The 19,441-nt window shown below is 39.6% G+C and overlaps 1 protein-coding gene across 9 annotated transcripts in view; it reads left to right on the top strand.

The window, feature by feature from the left end:
- LRP1B (LDL receptor related protein 1B) overlaps nucleotides 1-19,441 on the top strand; it is a 743,839-nt gene that overhangs the window by 154,744 nt on the left and 569,654 nt on the right. The gene's annotated exons all lie outside the window — the stretch shown is intronic.

Genomic DNA, 19,441 nt, shown 5'->3' with positions numbered 1-19,441 from the left:
CCTTAGGCTTTTGTTTCATTCTGCTAAATAAATAAATTTCACTTGATCTCTTCTCTTGGTGATCTTTATTCCCCAGGTCAGATTTCCGCAAGCTGGAATTCTTAATTATTGATGTGGGTGTACTAATACTCAAGGAAAAGTTATGCTTCATGTTGCGCATGAATTAGTTTGGTATATACAAATAGAGTTGTATGATTCCAATGTTGCGTTGCTGAAAGTAGAAATATAGTTTAGTGCTCTTCATGTTGTTCTGTGGAAAGTACCCCAGAAAACTCAAGGAAGGCACATCTGCCTGCGTTAATGATATAATTGTGTGCCTAGAGCAGGAAAAGCCTGACCAAGAATTATGAAAAATGATAACAGAATTTCTCAGGAGCTATTTGAAAAAGAATAGGAAGTGCAGAAGGTGGGAAATGTTAGCTTGCATCCGGTAAGACAAAAGAAATGCAATCTGAATTTATTTAAAGAGGCTGTTACTTTTGGAACAGTCATAAAATAACTTTCCTGTAATCTGTGTAGTTCTGCAGATTTCTGTTATTCATCAGTTCTAAGTTATGTAAAGTAACTATCTAGGTTAAGTTCAGTGTTGCTGGATTTTAATTTCTGCAGTGCTTAAAGCAATTGCCTTCAGGGTTTGGGGGAAAAATAGGAATTTTTCATGAAGTGGTGGTCTCTTTTATGTTGGTGTTCTTTGACCAAACCATGATTAGAAAAATTCAGAAAGTTTTTTACCTGCCACAGGATGCTAGTTGGGATATTTTTTTAAATAAAATGTTTGCTTTTGAATGATGAATGTCCTATTATGTATTGAAATGTCAGCTAGAGATTGTCTTGGTCTTGCGCTCTTTTGACAAGACGAGGAAGCGCAGCGGTGTCTATCGGTGAATCTGATCAGAATAAAAATGAACTTGTAAGCCAATAAAGTGAGTCCAAATCACTTTATTAGAAGTAGCATTGAGTTAAACAGGAGCGGTACTGCATTTGGTTTTGAATGATGAATAGGACTTTGGTTTCAAACGTTATTTTTCTGTCTACTTGATGTAAACTTAGTGTAGCACTGATGAAAGGGTCCTTCTGACTCACCCGATTCCTCTGCGGATCTCGGATGTGCAGAGGTCCAGTCTCGAAGTGTATAAAAGATGTTTCACATAAGCTAGTAACTCCTTGGGCTGCTCTTTGTTTTGTCTTCATCCTGATGACTTTAAATATTTTTTTAGTTGTTTCTGTTTTCATCTCGTTCTTATCTGCCTTATCTCCAACATCATTTCACCTCATTTTGCTTCCTTAACAACAGTCCCCCGGTACTGCTGGCCTTTTCCCTCTTCAAATGAGAGACTTCTTTTGTCCCAGCGGTTTTTCTGTGGCATCATTAAGTAATGTCACCTGGTAGGAATGAGAGAGGAGATGGTGTCCAGGGTGGTGTCTGGGCCAGCACAGAAAACCAGGAGGACCAAACAACACCTTTGTTGTCCTTGCTGATGTCGGGCACAGTAGTGGAGTGAAACCATGAAAAGCGGTTCTCATGCAAGTGTCGAATAAAAGCCTTAAAGGATCTGATTTTTCCAGTACCGAAATGGGGCCTACAGGAAAGCTGGGGAGGGACCCTCTACCAGGGAGTGGAGCGATAGGACAACGCGGAATGTTTTTACACTGAAAGAGGGGAGATTTAGATTAGATATCAGGAAGAAATTCTTTACTCTGAGGGTGGTGAGACACTGGAACTGGTTGCCCAGAGAAGCTGTGGCTGCCCCATCCCTGGAGGTGTTCAAGGCCAGGCTGGACGGGGCTTGGAGCAACCTGGTCTGGTGGGAGGTGTCCCTGCCCAGGGCAGGGGGGTTGGAACAAGATGATCTTTAAGGTCCCTTCCAACCCAAACTATGATTCTGTGATTTTTCTGGGGTAAAATCAGTGCAGTTTGGAAGGTTCTGTGGAAACATAGATTTGTAACTCATTCACCTTTGTAAAGCATGAGAGATTTTACGTCTCCTCCCTAGTGCTCACAAATACACAACTATTTCTGCTGCAGAAGACAAAATTCATTTGGAATGGCGAATAAATCTCTGTGGGAGGTTAAACCAGTCACACATCTGCCAAAAGAGGGAAACTATGGACCCGGCTCTACCTCCTCGCTCCTCAGACTGCGTTGTGTCATGCCCCTTTTAGCTGAAATGGATGCACAGTGTGATATTTCTGATTGAACAAAGGCAAGGGAAAGTGCTGCCCGAGGTCCGGGCTGGGGTAAAGTGATGTTCTGACGTGGATCTCCATCAGCACAGCGGGAGATGGAAGGAGGAAAAAGTGATCCCACTGGCAAATGTAAGCCAATGGCCAAGACGGTGTGAAAATTATTTCTGTAGTGAAGCATAACATCGATAGTTTGCATGTTTATGCCTCAGTCCACGGGGATGACAGGAACAGTGTGCAGAGATCTGAACAGAACCTTGAACCTTCAGCTACTCGGACCATGAGATACAACTGACCTGGTGTGTCCTCAGGAGGCCTCCTGCTGCCCCCTCCACTGACTGCTTAAAACACATTAGTGTTCCCAGCTGGAGATTTTGGGAGAGTCATGACCACCTATATTTGACTTACCATCTTCTCTGTCATATTCTAGTAATAATGATAAAAAAGTCCTCGGTCCGTTTAGCAAAGCAGTGAACAAAATGTTGTGCAACTAGAGCGTCTTATCCTACTTTTCTTCTGATTTTTCTCTTGGGTTTCAAAGTTTTGAATATTTTGATCAGCTGTTTGCAATATTACAATGTCATCTTCTTTCTATTTCCTCAAAATGCAGATTTCCAAAATACTTTAAAATATCCAGTCATTTGAATGTGTGTCTCAAGGTATCTTCGAAATAACTTTATACAGGTGGTGTGAGTTTAAAAAAAGTCTTCCCCGGTGTTTCCAGCTGCATTCATCACCTTTTGGTCTTCTTCAATATTCACGTCTTCTACCTGGAATGCTGTTTTTGTCCTTAGTGATAACATGTGATTTTCTTCAAAATGAAACATAAGGTTTATTTTTCTTGTCAAATTGCCCTTAAAATCTCTTCTGTTTGTTTTTTTGTTTGTTTGGTTTTGTTTTTTCTGGTATGTGTTTCTTCCGGGGTTTGAACACTTGTTGCTTAAACTTTCTTTGTGTTTATGATAGTGATCATTACTAAGTAGCAAATAATGGAAAAAAAATAAAATAAATTCTTTGTGCAGATACACAAAGCGGCTCTCAAAACATCCTGTCTGTGTTGCTGGATCTTACCTAATGTTTCCTCCTAACCCATCATTACTTCAGTCTCACAATGTGGTCTTCGGAAATATCTTTGAAACCATTGCTGTGGCTTTTGTTTGGTTTTTTTTTTGTTAGTTTTTTTTTTGTTGTTTTTTCCTGTAAAGCCACTTCAGAAAATGAATTGAGGAAAAAGTTGTTTAAAAATGTGTACTTGAAACATAGAGTGGCATTGGAGGCGGGGGGTGGTGGGGATGGTGGAAATCCTTTATTGTTATCAGTGAAATAGAAAGGAAATGATGAAGAGTTATTAATTCCTAAGCCTCAGTTTAGTTAGGCTTGATCCAATCAATATGAGTCTCTGTAGTTTAAAGAAACTAGTAGCAAGGTGATAATTGCTCTTTATTCCATTCAGCCCACAATGGCTTCGTGAGAAATATGTTTGAAGATCTTAAAACAGTCGTAGGAACAAAAGTGGAAAGGTGTGTGAGGGAAAGCATGGACTTCTCCGAAGGTGAGAAGATTCATTTCTCTGCTGATCCCATAGTTCAGGTAGATGAAAGGCAGGGCTGAGCTCCTGCCAGCCGGGGGGGGTCTCTAAGTGCGCTCACGGTGAAGTCATACAACGCGCTTAACACCAGTTCGACACGACTTCATGGGCTGATTTAATTGCAGTCTGTAAGTGATGGTGTAATAGGATCTCCACTTCAATTAAGGAACAAGGGTTTTACCACGCTTCTCACGTGGAAGTAAATACACAGGTCTTTGGGGCTGTCTTAGGAATTAGTGTGTCTTAGTTACCGGTGCTTGAACACATTTCAGTGAGCCATATCTATATTTTTTTAACCTTTTTTTTTCTTAAGATAAAAAAGAATAGGTGCCACCAATTCTGCTACAGGTGCGCTTTCTGCGAAATGGCACTTTAAATCTACTTGAGCACCATTATTGAAGAGACTCAAACAGTTTAGATCTTAATTGATATTAATAGGAATAACCCTCAATGACGTGAACTTGGCAAGCCAGGAATTGCAGCTGTTCTCAGCAGTAGTGGCAGTAACAAAGATAATTAATTGTTTTTCCCTGGGAGATATATTTAGACTGTACAATCTAAATATTCCATTCCCTGACCCCTAATTCGGGCTTGTATTTGTTCTGCAAACACAGTAAATGAAACTAAAGTTAATATTTTTTTGACTGTCACACCATAATATATGCTGTTGCACTTATTTTTAAGAAATCAAATATTTTAAATATGTATTACACAAGCATTCGAATGATGACTTAAACAGTTAATACTGTATGTAATTTTGTTAGCATAAAATAAATACTAATTGATTTTTTTTTGGGGGGGAAGTTTTGAAGAGTTGGTTTCTAAGAGCTGGTACTTGAACTGGCCCCAGAACTAATGTGCAAAGAGTATTGTGTTGAGATGGCCAAGCATGTGTTCCTGGTGGAGTTTTAGACAACAAATACTCTCAAGTGAGCACAGGTTCCTTTGCTAAGAATTCGCAGTTAGCATTATAATCCCTCTGGATTATTAAAGAATACATCAAGGTTCAGTCTTGATGTGTTAATGGCACCGTAAAATGTAAAGACCCACGGTGCGAGTGACCCCTGCCTGGGTTATTGATTGCCGGGCTTTAAATGCTTTATGTTTCACTTAAAGCATTGTTCTGAGTGGTGAGGATGCTTCATGGGTGCTTCCCCCAAAGATAACCCCAAATTGTGATACTGTTGAAGTGCTGGGGACCAGGGACAACGCGGCACCTGGGAGGGAGGGAGGGAGGGGACACCACAGCCGCCCTGCAGCAGGTGCCTCCTGCGTCCCCTTCTTCAGGGCTGTGACATTGGAAGTGGGCTGTGAACTTGGGGAGTATTTACTTCTGGTCCTGGTTCTGGAAGCTGTAATAGATACACCCGCAAGAGTGTTTATTCATATGCTTTAAGTGTGTGGTTTTTATTAACACTTATTTTAATAGGGGTTGTAAAAACTCTTGCATTTGAATGCTGTTCTATGAAGTGATGTCGTTCTGAGCAAGGGTTTCTTTCACTGGTTATTTATTTCTACAATACGAAATCTGTAGTGTAGGTATAATTTTGCCTACGCCGATAACATCCACCCTGCAAACGCAACATGCACGGGATGCTGTATTGCTTGCTACAATTGTAACTTCCTATTACAGGTTGAAAATCTGTGTATCTCAAAAACCAGATAGCAGCCCCTGGGTGGGAGCTGCCGCCGTCTGTGCTGGGCTGGCGATGGAGGTGGCAGTGGGGGCTCTTACTGAGCAGAGCAGGTGCCCTCCAGCAGCTCCACAAACACCTCCCTGCATAGTCAACATAGGAGGCTTTATTTCCCCCTAAACTAATATGACACTAAACCACCGAACTAAACATTTACCTTTGTGATGTAAATATTTCCTAAGCTGAGCTTCTATCAACTCCTGTAGTTATTTGCGCTGCTCGGTGCGAGATACAGACTTTGCAGGAGGAAAATCTGTCCGTTGTGAATGGGACGAAGCTCTTTTTTTCACTCGCATCTTAAATGAAATCTAAATTACACATCATGCCTCGCATACAGCAAAAGTAAGAGGTACCATGAAAAAATGATGGCGTGTGATCAGTAGTAGTAGTGATGTGAATGTTTTGTCCTGTATCTTCAGCCTGCTGCCCAGAAAAACTGCTTCGTTAGTGTATTGAAAGAAATTACTTGAGTTCAACAACTTGAGTTACTTCAAAATCCCTTTTCTTTGGATCCCCCCGCGTTATTTTGACCATTAGATGGCTGGAATATCAGTTGCTTAGGATGCAATTGCATGATCAGGGTTGGCATTCAGTTCTGCATCTTTTCAACAATGGTGCATTTGAGACATCAAACTGCTTTTGCCGGTGTCCTGAAGTACAGCGGACTGCTCTTAATGAATACCCAGCTGGGGGGAACTTAGAAATATGGTGCTATAAATAAAAATATGTGTAAGCGCCAAAACGTGTTGTTATCACTGTGATAACAGATCAGCCCAAACCAGCTCCTTCTGGAGCGCGCGTACGCACGCACGTTTCCTCCGAAGTGTAAGGATTGAGTCTGCTTCAGTGACTTAGCCCAGCTGCTGAGATTCTGGAGAGCAGCCGCAAAGAACAACTAGGGCAGCACCGCAGAAAACAGCCTTCCCAGTAATTCCCTGACTCGGAATCACTCGCAAGTGAAATTGTTCTGCTGTGGAGCTCCAAAGCCCCTCTGTCTTCTAAGGAGAACTGCCTGGTTGTACAGTTCTGCATCTCTTTCTTTCCTGCTGCTAGAATATAATTAAAGTTGCTAAAAATACATGCTTCCTAATATTGTTTTTTCTGTGTAGGCATCAGCTATTATTTTATTCTCAAGGGAGGAGATGGTACAAGGTTGCATGCTACTTAACTCTATTAAGTGGTCCATGCTACATAGAAATATGAGAGCTCCTTATTGCGGCCTGATCCAAAGTCCCTTGAAGTTTTTAAATTATTAAAAAAACAATAAAAAAAAATCAGAGGAACCTGCTGGCTCTGTTAGTTTTACAGAAATATTTTTACCCGTCAAATGAGAAGAGACTTCTGAACTGTGAACTACCAGTTTCATGCTAGCCTGTGAGAATTCACGTTTTTAGTGCTAAGTAAACCAGTAGAACAAATGGGGGCATAATTACCGTGCTTTTACAATACTGACATCATACCTAATTATGGTTTAATCTACAGAACATACTGTTTGTTTAATAAGTCCCAGCAGAGATAGTTCAAGCATATGTTTTCATATCACCTGGAGGTAGCTGGGAACGACTGTGGCAACACTGTCAAGACAGTGACAGTTTACAAGATTTTGCGTATTTTATGGTACACGGCATGGCTCACCTTCGATATGCATGAAATCACTTTGAGGTAAGCAGGAATAAGTGTTGAGAGCCAAAGCGGCTCAATGCAAAGAGAGTCTTTGTTCCCCTTTATGTGTGGTAAAACCAAGGCATAATTTTCGTAGCGCAATCTCAGCAGCCAGCGAAGCTGGTAATAAAATCCTCAGCACCCCTCCTGCTGAAGTGAGGCCTGGTTATGGCTAACAAAGGTGAAACATCGATCATCCTTTTGACCTGCCCTAAAATGATGATATCTGCAGGTTTTATCCCGAGCTTACTACCTGAGGATGTCTTTTCTTGGTTTTTATTTAAAGCTGGCCAACTTTTCCTGAACGTGAAGCTATTGGTTTCCTTTCCTGTCTCCTCAGCCATCGCTTGAATTTTAATTACTGTTCCCCACATGTGGAAAGTCTCTGAAGTAACTTAAAGTTTTTTTGGACAGAAGAGAGTGGGGACAAAGGGGAGCCTGAGTATGTATTTGTGATGGTTCTCCTCCAGCAGGGTTTTTGTTAGGTGGGCCCTTCCTCTGCGAGAGCTGTGGTGTTTTGTATTTATTCAGGTGCCCACTAACTCCTTACTCAGCACATCAGGCTTGTGAGCCCGATTTCCGTGGCTGCAGGGGAACTTTTGAAAAGTTAGGATTGCCTTGGCCACCCTTCAGATAGCACGGCAGTTTGAAGAAAGCCGTCATGCCAAAAATGAAATTATTTCATCTTTGGTTTCCGTACTACTCAAAATTTCAGCAGGTGTGGGGGATCCTGCATACCATCGTATCAGTTCTGTTCTTGATACCGTCTTCAGTTTTCTAAATGGCTGTTTCCATCCTCTTGACCGTCCCGCGTGACACAAATAGCCTTAGGGACTGTGGGGATCTGAAAAGGCAATAGCAGATGTAAGGCTTCCCGTAGGAGCACTGCCTTTGAATTAAATGTTTCCTCCGTAAGGACATGGGGCTTTTTGTTTGCCAAGTGACTATTTGGCAATAAACTTTTTTTTTTTTTTTAGTCTCTCTACAACGTTACTTGGTAACATTGTATCAGACATTGTCTTTATTTCTCCTTATATCTATTTTCATAACTTTCTTTCTACAGTATTTAAAAAAAAAAAAACCAAACAAGTGAACATTTATGAAGGTTAATAGAACTTTACCTTAGTAAGCCAAAGGAATAATCATCTAAACGTAGAGTTCTTTGGTGTTGGCTTGTCTTTGAATAATTAAATACTGAATTTATGTATATTATTGATTTTTTTCAAACAAATATGCTAATGTTTCAAAGCATTTAATAAATACTTTTTTAAGATGATTTTTTTTAAGTAACAAAAGAGTTCCGAGTGATAGTACTTGCTTTTCGTTGCATGATGAACCGATGATAATCCTAGAATGCAACTTAAGACGAGAGCTCCTTCCCGCAAGAAAGTTCTCAGCAGAGATGGATGATTCCTACCTTGCTTTAAAAATAAAAGTTTTTGTAACCAGTCTGTACTTGAGGCCTGTGATGGTCTCTTCAGCCTTTTATCAACGCAACTCTTCTCCCTAGTGTCAAAACTCTGACTGTTTCCTTCTCGTTTCCGAGGAGCAAATGGGCATCCGTGCTCATTAATCCTGCGAGTCATTACTCAAGGCTCACATAACTCACCCAGTGCTGTTCCCGCTGTCCTGGGCGGGATAATAAATCCAAGCAGGGGTAGTTTCAAAACTTGTTTGTAGGTAACAGGGTGACACTGTGCTGTTGTAGGTGATGCAATATGCATATATGTTGGCTATATTTTTTTACAAAGCAAAAAGGTACTTCAGATATGAAGTCCATCCATTATTTTGATGTGATCCTTCTTTGTAACATTGTCATTTTAGAAAGAATACAAGATGCCCTTGTAAATACCATTCGTTTCCCGGTAGTAGCTTTTTACTAAATATTACACCTTCTTACCTCTAAATAATATGTTTGCCTACTCAGATATTCACTTTGAAGGCATACTGACAGCAGCAGCTAAAATCACAATGTATTGTTCTCTAGTGGTGTGAAAATTATTATTCAACGAATATATTTTGAAATTACACCTTAAATTATCAGCCTTGGACCATGCTATCAAAAAAAGTAAGACCCAAACTGCAGAAGATCACGATTTTAACTACTTTCCCAACTGTTAAATTGCAATTAAGCCTATATCGGGCAACTCTTTGGTGTGCTATTGACTTAATTCCTGCAATTTAACTTAAAACTGTTGATGGGAGTTATTTAAAATCATGGATACGACTTCAGTAGGGTCCAGCATGCATATGGAGTCATTTGTAGGATTGGAGTCGATTTTAAAATTATTTATATGAAAAATAGATATTTTTTTTTTTGGTGTTGCAAGTTTCTAAGCGTTACTACCACACTTGCGATATTTTTTCTGAGCTTTTTTGATATTAAAGTTATGCAGAGTCTGATTTGAGTTGAATGCTTAACCCTGGTAGTAAGACTCTTCTTTTAGCTGTTCATGTAGACTGTATTTAGAAAGGAGTTTTAGCTTGGTTTTCTCCTAGTCCTTTCATCCTTCTAATCATTGAGTTTAGTATAAGGATATCTTACAGTCTTTAACCACATTTCCCTGTAGATTAATTATTCCATTATAAAATGAACATGCATTAAACATATGTAGTTGCTTATGGTAGCAGATTTGGCTGTTGCATTTCATATTAATCTCTTGTTGCACAAAACAAAACCTTCACATTTAAGACTTCTCTGGTCATTAAAATTGAATTATGCAATAGGCTTCCATCTGCTATCGAAACCTGTTCATCATTATTTCATGTCATTTTAAGTGGGATCGTTCTGAGATACGTTAGTGGCAGCAGGCTTGCCGCTCCTGACTGTGACAGGATAGTAGGACAGGGCTTTCCTTCACAGATGTGAAAATATCTTAACGTTTACTGCCTTCTGATAAGGTTTTCTCCAAGAGTTTGGTTCTTACTTCTCCTGCCTTGCCATCCTCCATGTCATTATGTACTATTTTTGTGTACTTAAATTGTGTGCCAGTCGCAAATTCTTCCATACACCTTCCCCAGCCCGTTCCGTTAATCGCTGTGGGATAAAAACCAGCTTTGCCATCCGTCATGCTTGGCCACTATCTCCGTGCCACTGACCATGGTTAGCAGAGCAGTTAGCATTAAACGACTGGCAATGGAACGACAGAAGAGTGGGGAGAGAAGATGGATAGCCCCCTGTTGCTGCGCTTAAATGTGAGCTGTACGTGGCAGTTGAGAGCCGGGTAAATATTCTCCGATTGCTGTAATGACAGCCCGTTACGGCAAACGGCCTCTCGTAAGAGTAGCTGAGTACCGGAGTAGATGAGCTAAGACATTTCAGGGCAGGATTTAAGAACTGCGTTGATAACTGTGTGCTACATAGGTCTTAGGAAACGAGACTGGGCCGTACATTGAAGGAGCTGGACTGGGAAACCCGGCGTGTGTTTTGAGGTTCTCTGAAGCCGCTGGTGACTCCCCGTTGTTCCAAAGCACGCGGGTGGGAGCGAAGGGCGAACAGCCCACTGAAATCCGAAAGAAGTAACAGAGCATATGAGCTCTTGGGATTCTTCTTGAACAAACTGCTTAGTTTAATCCTGAAATTGTACAGTCTTCCAGCAACTATCTGGTGCAATATTGAAAATGTAATTTTTGGCAAAAGGAACAAAATTTGTCCTAGAGCCCTAAAACAAGCAAAGAAGCAAACAGGCCACCAATGATAACGCAGCCTCAACACCTCCTCCGGGGAAATAAAGGAGAAAGCAAAGAAGATGGTTTAGTTCAGTCCAGATACTTCATAGTTCCTTCCATACTGCTTTGGGTTTTTTCATCCTTTAAGATAAATCACTGATTATAGTTCCTTTTCTGTTTTTTAAGTATAAATTTGTTTTCTCATTATACAGTCGTCTGAGTAACCTACATCTTAACTAGCTCTATCTTTCCTTCATTAAGTTATCTGCGCTTTAAAAGAAAACTTAAAAAACTATTTTTATTCAAAGGGGTGATAAACAGAGCAGAATTTCTTTTTTTTTATTCCCACAGTGTTCCTGGTATCTTCAAATATTGCAATAGTTTAGTATGTGATTTTCCTTCCTTGCTTGGGCAGATGTTGTTCTATTAGAGTTTAAAAAAAAAAAAAGGAAATGGTTTTGTTATGTTTTGCATGGTAATAAAACTACTGAATTAAAACAATGACATCATTGATTACCCTTTGATATATGAAATTTATCTAAATTAATTATCTTTCAGTATTTGCTAAAAATGTTAGTATGTGAAAATTCACAATGATAGAACATCTGCTCAACAGAGGACTTATCAAAGATATTGTAATAAGCTATGTAATGAATGTTTTCAGCTTTCAAAAGAGAAAATACCGTGTATGGCATTTATTTAAATAATTTGTCTCAAGTCGGGACTTGCATGCCACTTTAAGAAAAAGAAGTAATTTTGCCCTGAAAACATTACAATTAAATTTGGAAGCTTTACAACTAGTGAAGTTAAAAGTGTAACTTGGAAATACCTAAGTTAAAACAGTGAACACAGATCGCAGATGAAAAATATTCATTTGAAGTTCTGCTTAGAGGCACAGTAAGTGGCGCACTGCGTCAAATTGGGTTTGAAATGGGCTCAGGGTGACTTGTTCTCAGTCCCAATCCTTCTGCTCACTTCTTCTGCTTTTCAAGAGTTCATCTTTCAGACCTTTTTGAGATTTGATCCTGGGAGTAGCTGAAAGCCTTAGTCTTTTTTCCATTGAGCTTCCTGAAGAAGCAGCAAGCGTGTATGTGTGTACAAAACATGTATTATGCAAGTTTTCTCTCCTAGGATTTCCTTTGCATGTGAAAGTTTGTGTTGCTTATCAAGGTATATACCTGGACTGGGAAGCGCGTAGTGTCCTGTGAAGGTTCCTGCCAAGTTCCTCACCGTTCCTTATGAAGACTAATTTTTTATCGATGTAAATATATTTTAAGTCTTCTGTTGCAACCATTTCCTCCTGACGAGGTGGCTTACACCAGAGCAAATGAACTGATAATATTATGAAGAGGTTATGATAATGCAGACCAAGGTGGAGAGGCTCAGAGATTTTCACATTCCATATAAATGGTTTCTTCAAAGATATTTTGTTGTTTGGCATGGAAAAGAGAAGACTCGTTGCAGTGGAAACCTTTGAGGGCTTTCCACAAATGAGAGCACTTTTGCTCACGTTCACCCCGTCACCGTCTAGCTGTCAGCAGCTGAAAGGGCACGTTGACGACTCCGTTATGGGGCTTGTCATTCTTCATACAGAGGGGGATAAGTGATGGTCACTTTGACCCTTCATCCTGACATTAACATTCAGCCTAAGTCTGGCTGTTTGGAAGGAAGGACAACTTTCCCCTGGGGAACATGTTTGCATGTTTCCTCCAGTTTCCAAGGAGGCGGAAGATAATTGTGAAGAACTGGTTCGTAGTGAGCTTGTTGGGACTCTAGTTTCCTTTCTGTATGGGGCTACCTGGAGTAGGGATTGGCAAATAATAAGATTACAGGTAATGTTTTTCTATTAGTATATCTCCATTGTATTAAAGGAGGCATCTGGCTATTCTGTAGTATTTTTGTGTCATTAGAGAACATCACCATCATGTCGTTTCATAGTTTGCTGAGGTACGTATGATTGTGTGACCCTTTGCTGATTAGGTAAAAATTGACTCGGGAATATTTGGGTCTTTCTCATTATCTGAATATTTCTTAGATTTCTCTGTCCACAAAGTGTGCCAAATTAAGGCTGAATAATAATCTTCAAATCCCCAGGAGGGGACTCAGGGTCAGCCCCCTTAATAGAAATACTTTTTTTTGTCAAAGGAAGAGCAAAAATGAGGGGAACGAGGCTGCCCCTAGACTTATCACTGGCCCACCTCCAAAAATACTTCAAGATTTGTATGAAGTAGTGCATATTCCTAGTCGTCTTGTTATACTGATCTCTAACAGCCTGATCCGTAAGTTATAGTAGTACTGACCAAGTCTGAAAAATATGAAGAATTATTACAGCTGTGTGGTGTAAATAAGGAATTTGAGCGTGAATATTTACAGAGTCGGTTATGGACTGAGAAGTAGGATGTCTGTTGTCAGTCAAAAGACTGACCAAACTCTAAACAAGATGAGCTTTGCCCATGGATAAAGCAATTAGTTGATTAGTAAGTGCTGAGTAAGTGATAACTAATATGCCAGGATCACATAAATGATATCTATTCCTGTTTAGGAATGCCATATACATATGAACATACACGCAGCTGAAGAGATACAAATCAGGGTCTGGTAGATCTTGAGAGAGATTTTTGGATCCTGTGAATAAAACTTTACTCTCTGACTTTGAACACAGCAATGTACTGAACTGGGTAGGACAGAAATAAAGCATAACATTATTTTTTTTTTTTTATACTCTGAATGTAAAACCCTGTTTACTGTTTTGCAAGACTCATTCCAAGGATTTTGTCTGTAGCTTCATGCAGACAAAACATAAATGTTTTACTGTATGCTGGGCTCTAAAAATGTAGATTTAACTCAAAAGGTATAAAAGGTTGGAAAAGGATTATATAAAAGTCTGAAAAGTCATAAGCAGGAAGTGCTGTGCATGCTCTTTCTTCCCATCTCCCTTTCAGTTACAGTAATTTAGGTCTTAGCATATGATGAATTCTATCATAAATTACTACTGGAATATACTTTTCAACTTTTGACTAAATTTTGCAGAAATTAATCTGCAAACCCCTTTCCCTGTTTCAGTGAGAGATCAAAGAAAATCCCAAATGGAAAACATGCTTTTGAGAGGGGGGAAAAAAGTTCTCGCTTCTTAAGCTCTTGTAATGAAGATAACTTAATTAAAATCAAAGCAAAACTAATTACGAACTTAAAAGTGCAAGTTTTTGGTTGCATAATATCCCTGAAACATGGGAGAATGGGTTTATCATCATCGGTAGAAGTTCCTGGTCATGCAGACAGGTGATGCTGTCACCAGTGGATCCAAATGGAAACCATACAGCTGAGTTACGTTTTTTTTCTGACCACTCTTCCTGGCCTTTCCGCTCATAATCTTCCCGCTTCTGACCACTCTTCCTGGCCTTTCCGCTCATAATCTTCCCGCTCTTTTGCTTCTGAAAAAAATTACTGTTTGGCAGGCAATTCCCCCTCTTTGCTGGGAGTTTTCTCTGGGTATGCAGTTGTGGAAAAAACAGCTGAGCGCTTGTAAGTTCATGGTTTTCGTGGTTCTTTCCTTGATCTCGCTGTTCCCAAATTGCCAAGGAAAGCATGTTTACACACACATGCCCCTACTCTATGTGCATCTTTTCTAGCCCTTTTGCTTTCTTGAAAAAGGAGAGAAGACTGAAACTTCTGAAGTTGTTTGTTTCACTTGAACCACAGTAAAAATATCTTCTAATGAGTGCAAGAATACATTACATTGAAATGTAATGGAGAAAAGAAGGCTCCAAAGAGACCTTATCGTGGCCTACCAGTATCTTAAGGGGGCCTACAGAAAAGCTGGTGAGTGATGTTTTAGGATGTCGGGTTATGGTGGGACTAGAGGGAATGGATTAAAAGTAGAGATGGGTCGATTCAGACTGGATGTTAGGAAGAGGTTTTTCACCATGAGGGTGGTGAGACACTGGGATGGGTTGCCCAGAGAGGTGGTGGAAGCCCTGTCCCTGGAAGTGTTCAAGGCCAGGCTGGATGGGGCTTTGAGCAACCTGGTCTAGTGGGAGGTGTCCCTGCCCATGGCAGGGGGGTTGGAACCAGATGATCTTTAAGGTCCCTTCCAACCCAAACCATTCTATGAATTCATGAAACATTCTCACTCACTTCAAGTTAATCTTAAGCTATTTTTTGTGAAAGCTTTTAAAAATTATCCTTAAACATTCATTCATACGGTGCTATATCATATCATTCAAAAGCTTCTGTTTGAATGTGGTTTCTGGATTAGCTTGCACGTGTGGTTTTTATGAATATTTAGTGAAAGCCTAATGAGCATACTCCCTGCTAGAACAGATCAAGACTTTATTAGACTGAGTTTTGTTCACTTTGAAGAGTGTGGCCATATGGGAGATTTGTTTTTTCAGGCTCTCAGGTGCTCATAGCAGATGGAGATTGAAGTGCTCCGAAGATGGCCCACCAAGTGGTGGTGGGGTCTCCTAGACCGTAGCGGAAGCCTGGCAGATCCACAGAGCGCTCAAAGAACGGACTTCCGAAAGCGGGGACAGGGCTGATTCCTGCACGGAAAAACAGTTCTAGAAATACAACAGCTTCTCTGTGCATCTGGTTCCTTGACGAAGGCAGATATTAATTAGATTCACAGTGAATCATTTACATTCTCACGCTAGAACTGAAGAAGCACTCAATTATATAAATGTTATCTCCTGTATAGTTCTTTTCAAGAATGCTGTTGACCTACTTCTCATAATTGCATTCCTTCAAATACGAAGGATGCAGATACCTTTGACCTCTACCCATCAATGTGATGACGGGCAGGAACCTTTATCCTTCATCATTTTGGAGCTCGAACGCATGTTTAGATAGGCAACTACATTATTTAACGGGGAGCATTCCTGATGTAGGCAGACTTTGGCCACTGTCTTGTGTGCTGGGTTTCTTTTGTTTGTTTGTGTGCCTTTTTTTCTTTTTCCTTGTCTATTAACAGCATAATAGAATTTTGCTTTTTCACGTTTAGCGTGATGGCATAAATTATAATTCTAATTAGTTTTCTAATGGAGATTTTGAGCTTTGCCCCCTTAAAAATATGCCAGTCATTTGGAAAAAAAATGCATTTTTGGCTCTAGAAACATTGACTTTAACACAAAAGCACCAGCTTTTTTGTGAAACTTTCCTTCTAAGAGGCATTGCCAGGTGTTTGCAACATAGGAAGGCATGCCATCCTTAGGGAGGCAAAGCTTTCATTTACCCGTAGAGAGATGATTTCTAACCATCTGCTCTGTATCTCAAAGAATTGGTAAGTTAAAAATGTGAATTTTCTCATCCGCTGGGAGCCTGCCTATGCAGCGCACATAATACAGAAGGAAACATTCTGTACAAAAGAACTGTTTTTTCACTTATAAAATAAGGCCATCTTAGATGACCATTTTTTAGGAAGTGTTTTTTTAAAAAAATAAACCCACTAATTAATGCATGTTTATGATTAACTGGCCCAATTAATTTGTAAAGGTAGCAGCTGAAAATAAAGATAATTCTATAGACAGGCAAAAGAAAACAGTTTGAAAAAGCAGTTTGAGCCAATAAAACCCTGAGATAATATTCGGCTTCTTTATTCTAAACAAGATCTGTTTTTCAAAGTGTTCTGTAAGTTAGTGGTTTTTTCACTCTGATAGCTTTTCCTCAAGATAGAGAATATAAAAAAGCTTAGATCTCTGTAATTTCTGTACTGTTGCATAAAATAAACCCCAAGAATTTAATTGTATGGAAATAGCTAAATTATTTACATTTTTTAAAAAGTAGAAAATAAGCCTTTTTTCCAAGCACTGTGCTCAAAACTGAGGTATGCATGAAATAGTTTTCTTAAACTTGTTTATGTCTAGTTAGGCTATTTTCATAATTTTTGCCCAAAATATGAACAACGTAGGGTTTATTTGTGTAGATAGATGTGACCACCTGCAGCTTCAGAAGATCCTGGTGCAGTGAGAGGCAAGGGATAATCCCCTACAACAGTGCTTACTGAGTGCTCTATCAATGTTCCTCCTCAAAACAAAAAAAAAGGTTGATATCTTATTTCCCATCAGCAACCTACCTGTTTTTTGTGTCAGTCTCTCATTACCCTTGAGCACGGCGATAGGATCCTTCCCTGTTCCATATAGCTCCTTGTTTGAACGCCGTTTACTCAGGCGTGTATGGTGTCATGCAGAGGTTTCCGTCGGATTCCTCTTCATTACGGCTGGCAGCAGCAGTGCTCAGATGCGTTTCGACTGGCAGTTGACACTGAGGAGTGAAAAGGGATTTTATTACAGAGAAAAGGATAAAACAGAAGGGAATGCTGCAGAGGAGAAAGGTCTTTAAATTAATTGGTAGCCTGACTTCACTGGTTGTCTTTCGCTCTGCTTTAAATTTTGCATTTCCAAGGGAGCGATGTTACGGACTCTGTAGAAGGGGACCTGTCTCTTCTGCCCCAGCATCCTCCCTCGCTACTGGGGTCTCTGCAGGGACAGCCACAAGACTTAGGGACAGGGTTTGAGGCAGACGTTGCACCCAACACCTACAAAGGAACAGTTCTGCACATTTCATCGCAGTGATTTCATTGGCATCAAACTTGAATAAGTAGACGGAAATTCTTCATCGCCTTCAAATGTGATTTTCATAACACTGGGCTCTGCTCGCTGCAGTATACAATTAGACTCGGAGTGTTACGTTGTGGCATAAATGACAGCATTGATTTCTCCTTTTACCCAATTGTCGACAGGACTTGGGAAAGAAACAAGATTGCTTTTTCGATAGGTATTTTGCATGTGTGTAACTGAGTAGGTTAGTGTTGAACCATTTGCTTGGGTAAAGTTGACTGCATAAGTGTTTTCACTACTTTATATTTTTGTATTTATTCATTAATGTTCTTTTCACTTAACTACCAGTTTAGAAATCTATAAAAAATAAGCTTTAGAAAAATTGTACCTTGAAATAATTTAGTCTTATGAATCTTAATTTGTGCAACTTAGCCATTTCAATTTTTTTTTTCTTTGAGAAATATTTATATGCAAAAAGAAGAAAAAATATCGATACTGTGAGCACTTAAGTATTTCTGCTATGGTTCTGATACTTAAGACAAGGCCATCAAAAAAAAAAAAGTTACTTAGTGGTATAAATAAGTGAACACAGTAGATAACTACTAGTTAAGTGCTAGTTTTGTGCTAGTTTTAATATTCCCAGGTCTATTACGAACAGTCAGGTAATACACAGAAAATGACGGTTCACACTGTGCTATAAGATTTCTGTAAGGGACCAGAAATTAATTGTGGATTTCAAAAATATTATAAAATCAAATATTAAAAAAGCCTCATACAGCTGTTGCCTGTACAGCTGTACATCTTTGAGATGCTGAAACTTGCCAAACTCCTTCCCTCTTTCTGACCGAAAGCTGGTTTTTCAGGAAGTGCCATCAAGGCAGGACCTTTAAGCATCTCCCTGAAAGATTTAAGCAAAGCCACTTCCCTGTGCATGTAAACTTACGCTTTTAATTATAGAGTCACTCTTTTTTTTTTTTTTTTTTTTCAGCGAACGTAACTTAAATGACTGAGCGCTGTTTGCTGTTGAAGTAAAGACAAGGAATTAAAATATTAAAAAAATGCTTTGATTCCTACAGAATTGTAGAAGCTGTGTTGTAGCTAGGCTAAGGAATATGAACAATAATTGCAACTTTGCCTGTAGCCATCTATAGCTTTAGAGACTGACCTTGAAAATGAGGTGTGCACATATGGAATGGTAGGTTACTTTTACGAAAGTGTTCCCATTGTTATTTCCTAGAGTACTAATATATAAATGTCCCCAAAACTGTGCCATAAGGGTTCTCCTTTGAAGCTCAGAGTCAGCTTTTCAATAACAACACAATATGTATGTAGCGTCTGCAAAATAGATATTTTGTTCAGAAGGCCAGCTGAGTTGTTCTTAGGAACAGCGTTTTTTCACTATCGTGGTACTTGGTAGCTGACATATCAGACTAAGAAATGAGTATCGTAACGCTTCCTGAAAAGTCAAAGCACTTAATCACAACGAAGGTCTTCCAAGCGAGCAGCTCGGTTCAGCAGGCACTGAAGCTGGCGGTGTACAGGGCACCCTCTTACAGCGTGCTAATAGTGATAAGAAAAAAAATAACATTATCCATTGGCTGTTGGTATGAACTAACCCGATGGATAGATCGACACGTGGAATTGGGCTTAATTCTCTCCTTATTTATACCTGGTTTTCTATCTTTGTAGCGGTATTGACTCCAGGGAAGTTTATTTCTCACTTGTAGCAGCGTAAGAACAATCAAGAAACCTTTTCCCAGCAATCTGCAATGTGGAAGGCACAACTGTAATTTATATATTGATAAAAGGAATATAATATATTGCACAGAACTTTTGTGAGCTTTAATTAATGTTAGAATAGTTTCACATTAATTAATGATGGAATAGTCTTGAGTTAATTAACCCTAGATCTCAAGGACATCAGGCTTTGGTGGTCGAATCCAGCAGATAGTTTGGGTGTGCCAGGCTTCCAAGACTGCCCTCTTCTTAAGGCCGTTTTTTTCAGGGTGCCTCAGTGTTGACCTTAAATAACTAAACCCTTTGTTTGCAACTTTGTCACGTATCATTTTTATATAAGCCTGAGACGGGAT

The sequence above is a fragment of the Larus michahellis genome, chromosome 7 (genome assembly GCF_964199755.1).
Source record: "Larus michahellis chromosome 7, bLarMic1.1, whole genome shotgun sequence".
Lineage (NCBI taxonomy): Eukaryota > Metazoa > Chordata > Aves > Charadriiformes > Laridae > Larus > Larus michahellis.
The sequence above is the reverse complement of the archived record's forward strand: the minus strand, read 5'-3'. Positions and strand labels throughout refer to the sequence as shown.